Genomic DNA, 9661 nt, shown 5'->3' on the forward strand with positions numbered 1-9661 from the left:
ATCTTTCCATTGCTCGCCATCTTCTTTCACCACTAGAATCGATCTCGCAGATCTCCCACTAAACAGGGTCTACCACAGGCCCGAGCGAAACCCCTCAGCAACAAAGGCGTCCCCTTGAAGCCAAAACAACTATGATACCAAATGTAGGTTTTAACCCTATACAGAAATTACCTGCATACGAATTCTTAAACAAAGAAAATAAACAATGCGAGAGCATAACCCATAAAACACATATGCACAGAGATTTTTCCCTGGATCCCAAAACCGGGACTACCAGCTTGATTTTTCATTATGTTCCTTTCAATGTTACAATACATATTTATACATGCCGAAGCATCCAATACCATGGACCGAAAACCATCGCGTCCAATACCATGGATCGAAAACCATCGCGTCCAAAAAACATGTGCGAAAATCATGCACAAAACCATAGGTGGGTCCACCCAACCTAACATATGGTCCAAAACCAAAATTTTTCGGGGCGCTGCCCCGGACCCCATAAAGTGGAGTTACGGGTGCCCTTCAAACCCCATATTAACTACGTGGAAAGAATATAACACAACCCAACAAGTTATCTGAAGTGAAACAGTTATATGCAAGCATGCATTAACTAATTGAACTCACATTAATTTAAACAAACTATTTAAATCAATCTAACTGGACTTGACTCAGTTAACTGAGACAACTAATTACAACTCAAACTAGAACTCATCCTTATCTCTTTAATTGATGGATAAATTCCTCAATTAATAGAAAAACTGTTGCATGTCCTCACATAGACTTCATGTTTGATTTTTCACAACTAATTAACTCATGGTGAAATAATTAATTTATTTTCAAACAGCTGTTCAGTTCAAATTCGAATTTACTTCCTATGTTTAGTCCAAGGACTGACTAAAATAGGAATCCATTCCTGAACTACTAAAAATAGAATTCTATTTTTAGCTCTTCCATTTTTCATTCCTTGTTGCTCAATCCAGCACTGCTACCCAAACTGCTATTTATAGCAGTGCTATTTTTAGCACTTCTATTTTTAGCATTTCTTGTTTCCATTTTCAACACTCCCTCTCAACAAGAAAGACATTCAACTCGAACCTGATCCTGTACCTTTGGAATTTTCTGCATGCAACACTTCTACCAAGTGTGGTTGCTCCAACAACTCTCGGAACAAAAAAGAAATCCCCACTGACCTCTTTGTTGGGCTAGAAACATACTCTGACGCTGAAGCTCTACCTGCTGCTAACAATTGATTCCTCTCAGACCTCTTAGCTGCTGCAACACTCCATGCATCTCGCACTGTTGCACACCTCTCTATGCCATCCTGCACTAGTGCAACACTCCTGTGCCTCTCACATCGTTGCAGACTGCTAGCTCTACACGGTCTCGGGACTGTTGCACTATAACTCTTTTTGTCGCTCCATTCACATTTGTCTCTACCCAATTAGTCAGTCCTGCTACTCCTCATCGGGGCTCCTGTAGCAAAGTCGAATCAAAGAGGTTGGATACCTCAAGGATCCTGCCCCTCCTCCTTGGGACGATCACTCCACATCGCCCCACCTCCTACCTGGAGGTATGGCTGCATGTGATCCCTCTGCCCACCTGGCTCGAAGTTTCCCCCTAGTGGAGGTCTCTGCATGAGTAGATGTCTCTACTTGATCTTCTCTCAGCTTCTCCAGTTGTGGCTGCTCCACAACCTCCTGAAGTTGCTTCACCAATTGTGGCTCGTCCACAATTGTTTAAGACTTCTTTTCGTGCTGCATGTTGAGAGTTAATTTACTCTCCCTCTCAACCACCAAGTATCTAACCTTTGCCTTGCTCCTCAAGGCTTTGCATGCATCTTGCACCTCAAGTGTATACAGGTTCTTGGGTAGCACACCAATCTGTTTCCACCTCTATTTCCCGTCGTCACGAAATTTTTTGGAAAAAGAGTTGATTTTAAATCAGCGATATCTCCCTCATCCGAACTCCAATTCAGCCATTTTTTTTTTTTGAGTTTGGGTATTTTTTCACAAGGAATCCAAATCTGCTATTTGTTTCTGAAAATTTTGTACATAAATTTTCATATCTTCTCTACAAACTCTCGGCCCAAAACTCAAAACTTTGAAATCTCCTCTCAGTATATTGTTCTCTCCTTGATCACCTTTGCTCTGATACCATGTAGAAATTCCCGCCTATAGATCACTTGATAATGCAATATAGTAAAACAAAATACTTGATCTACTTCTACAACCAATTTAGCGAAAGCTTAATCAAATATGAACAACATCAATAAGAGCGCATATAACAAATGAAGAGAAAGTAATCACATGAACACAAAAGAATAATCCTGGGGAAAGCCTCAGCCTAAAACACCAATCTCTGTAATATCATACAAGTGGAAATATGTCTGGATTACACAAAGCTTTAGCTCACAATCTATCCATCTCCCAGTACAATCCCTCTGCTGCTCATAGACAGTCAAAGGCTTCTCACAAACCTTCTCCTCTACCCTCCAATCCTCCTATTTCCTTGCGCAGTTTCTCCTGAGTCCTTAAGCTGCCACCTGTGTGTAGTAATCACTCACATACTAATCCGACCTCTGAAATAACTGCACAAACCTGAATGAGATAAATCCTTCTCCATGGATGAGTTTCCTTTATAGGAAAAATCCATCCAACTGATAGTACATTGTCCCTCCTTTGATCTCAACTGGTTCTCTGTCTGAACTGACATGCATGAGTTATTCATGAGAGAATATTCAATTATCTGAAGTGCAACAGTTATATGCAAGCATGCATTAACTAATTGAACTCACATTAATTTAAACATACTGTTTAAATCAATCTAACTGGACTTGACTCAGTTAACTGAGCCAACTAATTACAACTCAAATTAGAACTCATCCTTGTCTCTTTAACTGATGGATAAATTCCTCAATTAATAGAGAAACTGTTGCATGTCCTCACATAGACTTCATGTTTGATTTTTCACAACTAATTAACTCATGGTGAATTAATTTATTTGTTTTCAAACAGCTGTTAAGTTCAAATTCGAATTTTACTTCCTATGTTTAGTCCATGGACTGACTAAAATAGGAATCCGTCCTGAACTATTAAAATAGAAGGATTTTTTTAGCACTTCCATTTTTCATTCCCTGTTGCTCAATCTAGCACTAGTACCCAAACTCCTATTTATAGTAGTGTTATTTTTATCACTTCTATTTTTAGCATTTCTTGTTGCCATTTTCAACATTTTTTACCATATTGGGACTACGTGGTGCATTTTTGGGAGATATTGAGCAAATTTGTTTATTCTTGAACAACATCAAGAACCAAATCAACACCATACCTCATCTTTGGAGTCTATGTAAGCATTCTAATTGCTTTTTTGTTGTTGTTTAAAATTGGAAAAAAATCCCAAGATTATGCCATAAACACAATCACTATATTGACTTGCAGGGAAATTAGTTAAAATGGAACCTAATAAAAACCCAAACCCACCATCACCAGCCAAAATTTAGAACAAATAAAACTGAACCAAGCACAAATAAATTCAAATGATGAAATTGATGCATCCTTAGCTACATTGAGGTCATTGATACAAGATCTCTAAAACACTAGAGATCTATCATGATTGTCTCTTGCAAGTTCATTCAACTCAATTGTATTGTCCATCTCCAATGTCCAAAGCCAAATAACAACATTTCTAACATATGAACACTATAAAACCTGTCTAAATAAATACCAAATCAGAGACATCAACATTACTAAACAAGATTTGTTGTCTTTGTTTATTGACCTAAGAAACAACCAACTTTCACCAGCCAACAAAAAATGTATTTGTATGGAGTGGTGCACTCATCAACCATTTCAAGACAACTGGATGGATAGGTGGTTTATGGTATTTGATAAAACTCACTGTAATAATAGGTAGGTACCTCTATATCTCTTGAGGAAGTTATAGGCATAATTTTAGCTAGGATGTCATGTCAACTACTTTGACATGGGAGAATTCAGGGGGGTGGGTCACAAGTCCAAATGAGATAGAAAAAAATTTAGGTGTAATCCTACACTAGGTCCTCGTCCACTTAGACGAAGGCCTAACCCACATGCCCAACATCATCTAGTAATAGATAGCATTATGGAAACCCAAACGACAATAGCCACATTGACTCGCACCCTAGTGCAACACGAAAGCTTGGTAGCATTGTCTTGCCAAGAACCATTAGTAACTAATATTACAAGAGGGGTTGAAGCATTCAATTCTATAACACAATTTGACCACCAAAGGCCACATGGAGGCTCACTTGATCCTCATAGATGTACTAACTGTGAAAATACTTGCTATGGGCATATAGAGGGCGGTAAGCAACAAAGTTTTATGGATGAGTTTATTATCTTGACTATATATATATATATATATATATATATATATATATATATATATATATATATATATATATATATATATATATATATATGATTTTTTTTGTGTGTTCTATTATATATCGGCTTCGAAATAGAAAATTAAACAGTAAGCAGTTTATCTCAATATTACCTGCTAAAAGTAGCAGACTTCTTTGGACAATGTCATATGATAAGGAGAACTAACCCATTGAAGCCTAAAGAGAAAACAGTAAAGAATGTTACCTCCCAGCTAGATTGGTAATATAGACTAAAGAAAGTGTGTTTTCCTGAAAAATGTGAACAATGGCAAACTCATTTGCTTGCAGTTTCGGGGAAGGAATTACAACAAAAGTGTTGGCGTCCGCGGTATCAACAACATTAACTGTAAGAATGGAGAGGATCGTTGCCATGCTCGTACACCAAACTAAGGTATTCTCCATGCTTTCTCGCAAGAGGAACGCATCTCTCTCCAATACCAATTTCAAATTTAATGAACTCCCCCAACTGCTTTCGAAGATAAACCATTCATGGAGTCCATGTTGTTTCTAATTCGCAATTTGTTGCAAACCATTATACTTAAATTGAAATTGAGTGTCCTTTTGGGGATATTTACAAGGGGCTGATCTACCTGATGGGATAAAGGTCATGACAGGGAAAAGAACAGAGAAACAATAGAAAGAACACTGATGAATATCGACATTCCTATTGGCAGATCCATCTCTTACCGGGTATTTTGCGCTTTTTCCATTTTCAAGGTTTTTCATATAATTTGAAAATTTTGACATATTCATTCAAATTAAGAATTTGAACTTATTTTCACATAAATTCATACATTTTGTATTGTTCTCCGTGAAAAATGTAATTGTTTTTAAAGGTGCGTGGGATTTAAAAACTGAATCTTAGATCGGTTTTAATTTTTATTTGTATGAAATTTGAGTTTATTATTGGTGATCATGTTAGTTAAATTTGGTTAAATTAGGTATAATTATGAAGTGTATAATAAAGACTTAATTTCAGTAATATTAGACTATTTTTAATAATATAAATAAATCAAAGACTGAAATTTATTTCTATAGTTAAGTTTTTTTCACCTTTTTAATTAAATTCATTAATTAAAAAAAATGTCATATGAATGAGTGATTGTTAAATAAGTTATGGTTTTTTGGGCATGCGGTATTCATGAGTCATGTATTGGCCCATGGTATTGTAACAATGTCTACTTACATATTAAGAATATCCACAATAAAGTGGAGGTAAATCTCCATGGTTAAAAATTTGTTACATTTTTTTAAAATGTGTGTGTGTATATATATATATATATATATATATATATATATATATATATAATAACAATAATAAAGTTGTAATTTAATTAGTCTTTATGTTTTTTTTTCTTTTAATTTTAACAACTTGAGATGTATGATGAAGTGTTTTGATGATTGTTATGGATTGTTGTTTATCGCCATTTACTAGCCATTTAATTCATATAGCTATGCTAGTAATAAACATTTTAATGCAAGGTTGTAGAATTTCATAGTTACACTATTTTGCGTGGAAGCCATTTATCTGACAACATCGCTTACATGTCATAACTATGATATGATGCAACTCATTTCACATGGTAGTGGTTCAAATTTCTAGTCAAATTCATCAGAGGTTGAAAATTTGATTTTAATTTTGAGTTGGTAATGGTTCAATTCTCAAGCTAGATGGATGAGATAGTTACAAGTTAATTTTGATTTGAATTTGAGCACAAAGATACAAGGTACAAATTGAATTCCTTGATCCATGTTTACACACTGGAGGTCAGTGTCGTACGCTGTGAAATTCAAAAGTGAGAGTATAGATAGCGAAAAACAACTATAAATTTTTTGAATCCTTAACAAATAGGAAAATTGTTGGTTAAAGTTTAATTGTGTGGTTCCTAGTGAGGAATGCTCCCTAGAACTAGGATGAAGGGATAATTTCTAACATACATGATTGAACCAAGGAAAGAATAAGAGGACCTTGACTAATCATTGTTTCTTCCTTAGAGGTTTTATTGGTCATAGCTTCTTCATTAAATTTCTTGTTGGCAAGAGTTCATGTTGTTAATGGTTCCTTGTTGGGCACAATTCAAGATAAAAATCAGACTTGAATTGAAAAAGGAGTTACAGCTCACAAGTGAGTACTGCACCTGGAGACTGCACTCAAACAAAGAGAACTCTCTCTGTACACTCTACTTTCATCAAATGAGCAATTACATCATTAAGTACATTACTAGAACTCAGGAAGTTGCAACGAAGCTCCTAAACTCTAGGAACAAATCCTAAACTAAGGAGATACGTTACAACTTGTGTAACCATTTCTCCATTAATACAAAATAATATTAATTATTTTCAACTCCCCCCCTTAATGGAGAAAGGATTATCCTGAACTCCTAGCATCCCTCTAAACAATTCAAACTTTACACGCCCAAGAGGCTTAGTAAAAATATCAGCCATGTTATCACAAGTTTTACAATATTCAACACATATCTCTTTTGACTGTAGTTTCTCTCGATGAAACAGAGCTATAGTGCTCTGCTTTTTGCTGCTCCATGCTATGACCCCGGATCCAATGCTGAATGCGTAACCTGTGATAGATCTTCGATCATCCAAGTTACCTGCCCAATCGGAATCTGAAAAACCTGCTAGAATAACATCAGAAGTGTTAGTGTACAAAATGCCATAATTACTAGTACCACTAAGATACCTCAACACACTTTTTGCTGTGATCCAGTGACTTTCGAGTGGTTGCTGCTGATCTGCACTGCTCCATTCTAAGCCTTTCCAACAAGCTTCTGGCATACTTCCCTTGAGTAAGAAAGGTTTGTCCAGAGTCTTTCCATACCTCCAATCCCAAGCAATAATGAAGGTTTCCGAGGTCTTTCCATCTCATACACTTGTGACATCTGATTTCTTTGATCAGATTGTTAGCATTCCCTGTTACAATCATATCATCTACATACAAAGAAATCAAAATAATTTGCCTCTGTTTATTAAACTTGGTATACAGATTTGGATCATTCAAGCTCCTATGAAAGCCATGTTGTACAAAAAATGAGTCAATTTTCTCATACCACGACCTGGGTGCCTGTTTTAAACCATAAAGTACCTTTTTCAATTTACACACAAGATGTTCCTGCCCCTTTTTCACAAAACCTTCAGGTTGTACTAAATAAATTTCTTCCTTCAAGTCACCATTCAAAAATGCAGACTTAACATCTAGCTGGTGTAGCTGCCATTTTTGTTTTGTTGCTAAGGAAATTAGCATTCTAAGGGTGTTTAATTTGGCTACAGGAGAAAAGGTGTCATCGAAATCTATTCCCTCTTGCTGTGAGTAACCCTTTATTACCAGTGTAGCTTTAAGTTTCTCTATACTCCCATCTACATTTATTTTTGGTTTATACAGCCATTTGCATCCTATGGGGGTTTTACCTTCAGACAATTCAACCAAATCCCAAGTATGGTATCTGTTTATTGATTCTATTTCCTCATACATTGCAGCCCTCCACGCATCAAATTTACTTGCTTCCTCATAATTTGCAGGTTCTACAATGTTTAAAAACTTTGACATTAACGCATAGCCTTTCAATTTAGAAGGTAATCGAGTATTCCTACTTGATCTCCTTGGTAGGGGACTTACCTCAAATATGTCTATTTCAGCCTTTCTGGGCTTGCATTATTGATTACATTTCCTGTTACTTCTTCTTCTTGTTTCTGCTCCTTCTCTTCATCTTCCTCACCATTTTCTTCCATTAGCAATGGAATGTCCCAATCACTATTAGAGTCATCCTTTCCTTCTTCAACCTGTTCTAGTTCTAACATTGTAAATTCCCCAGGATTCCCAAGATTGAAAGGACCAACATGTTCGCCCTCCATAAGTCGCATAAGACCTTCAACTAGATCAGAAACGAATTGGAAGCTCCGTGTCTGTTTCCCATTTCCATAGACTGTCAAAGGCTCCTTGCGCAAAGCCTAAGCAACAAAATTACTTGCAACTCGACCATCATCACGGCACATTCGCGGACCGTATGTATTGAAAATTCGAGCAATCCGAACCTCAACATTTGCTCCCATAGTCAGAGTTTCGGCTGTTCTCTTACCCTCATCATAGCAACTGTGGACTCCGATGGGATTAACATTGCCCCAGTAAGCTTCAGTTTGAGGATGTTCAAGAGGATCTCCATAAACCTCACTAGTACTTGTAAGCAGAAAACGTGCCCCAACACGCTTGGCAAGTTTGAGTATGTTCAAGATTCCCACATCATTAGTTTTGATAGTCTTCACAGGATTGTGTTTGTAATGCACAGGGGAAGCGGGGCAAGCCAAATGGTAGATCTGATCAACTTCCAACAATAAGGGTTCCACAACATCATTCCTTATCTGTTCAAACCTCGGATTGCCAAAATGATGCCAAACATTCTCCTTCCTTCCTGTGAAGAAATTGTCGACAACAATAACACTGTTGCCTCTTGCCATGAGCCTATCAAGTAGATGACCGCCAACAAATCCAACTCCACCCGTCACGACAACTCGCAGGGACTTTCTCCTCAAACCTAAGGGCACTTTAGCCCCCAAATTCACCATCGAACCCGAATGATACTAAGCAAACCGAGAAACAGGAGTCTCATAAACAACCCGATGAGGTTTGTCAGGCACAAACCTTCCATTTTCATTCACATTAGAAGCCAAAAAACTAGGCTAAAGGATAAAGAAAGTCGATGTGATGGTGATTCCTATCAAAATAAACAACAGCCGCTGCTCCTTGAGCAAATAATCTACTAACCTGATAATAGACCACGTCTTTTCTGGCTTAAGAGAGTACTCATCATTGTTATTCATATTGGACTGATAAAATTTCTTATCCTCTGATGAATAAGTCTTCAATGAGCCACCACCGGGCAAGTTTGATCTGCTGCCACCAAATAGATCAGGAACTCTAATGCGCCACCACTGGGCAAATACGATCTGCTACCACCGAATAGATCAGGAACTCCAATGCGCCACCACCGGGCAAGTCCGATCTGCTGCCACTGAACAGATCAGGAACTCTAATGCGCCACCACTGGGCAAATCCGATCTGCTACCACCAAACAGATCAGGAACTCCAATGCGCCACCACCGGGAAAATCCGATTTTTTTCCACCGAGTAGATCAGGAACTCCAATGTGCCACCACCGGGAAAATCCGATCTGCTGCCACCGAGTAGATCAGGAACTCCAATGCGCCACCACCGGGCAAATCCAGTCTGTT

At 37.5% G+C, this 9661-nt stretch overlaps 1 pseudogene; it reads right to left on the minus strand.

The window, feature by feature from the left end:
- Positions 1-8062: 8062 nt before the first annotated feature.
- LOC149155541 (UDP-glucuronic acid decarboxylase 2 pseudogene) lies at positions 8063-9010 on the minus strand (annotated as a pseudogene).
- Positions 9011-9661: the final 651 nt, after the last annotated feature.

Source organism: Pinus tabuliformis, chromosome 9, assembly GCF_031772625.1.
Source record: "Pinus tabuliformis cultivar Carrire ecotype Pingquan chromosome 9, CPIR1, whole genome shotgun sequence".
NCBI classification, from domain to species: Eukaryota; Viridiplantae; Streptophyta; class Pinopsida; order Pinales; family Pinaceae; genus Pinus; species Pinus tabuliformis.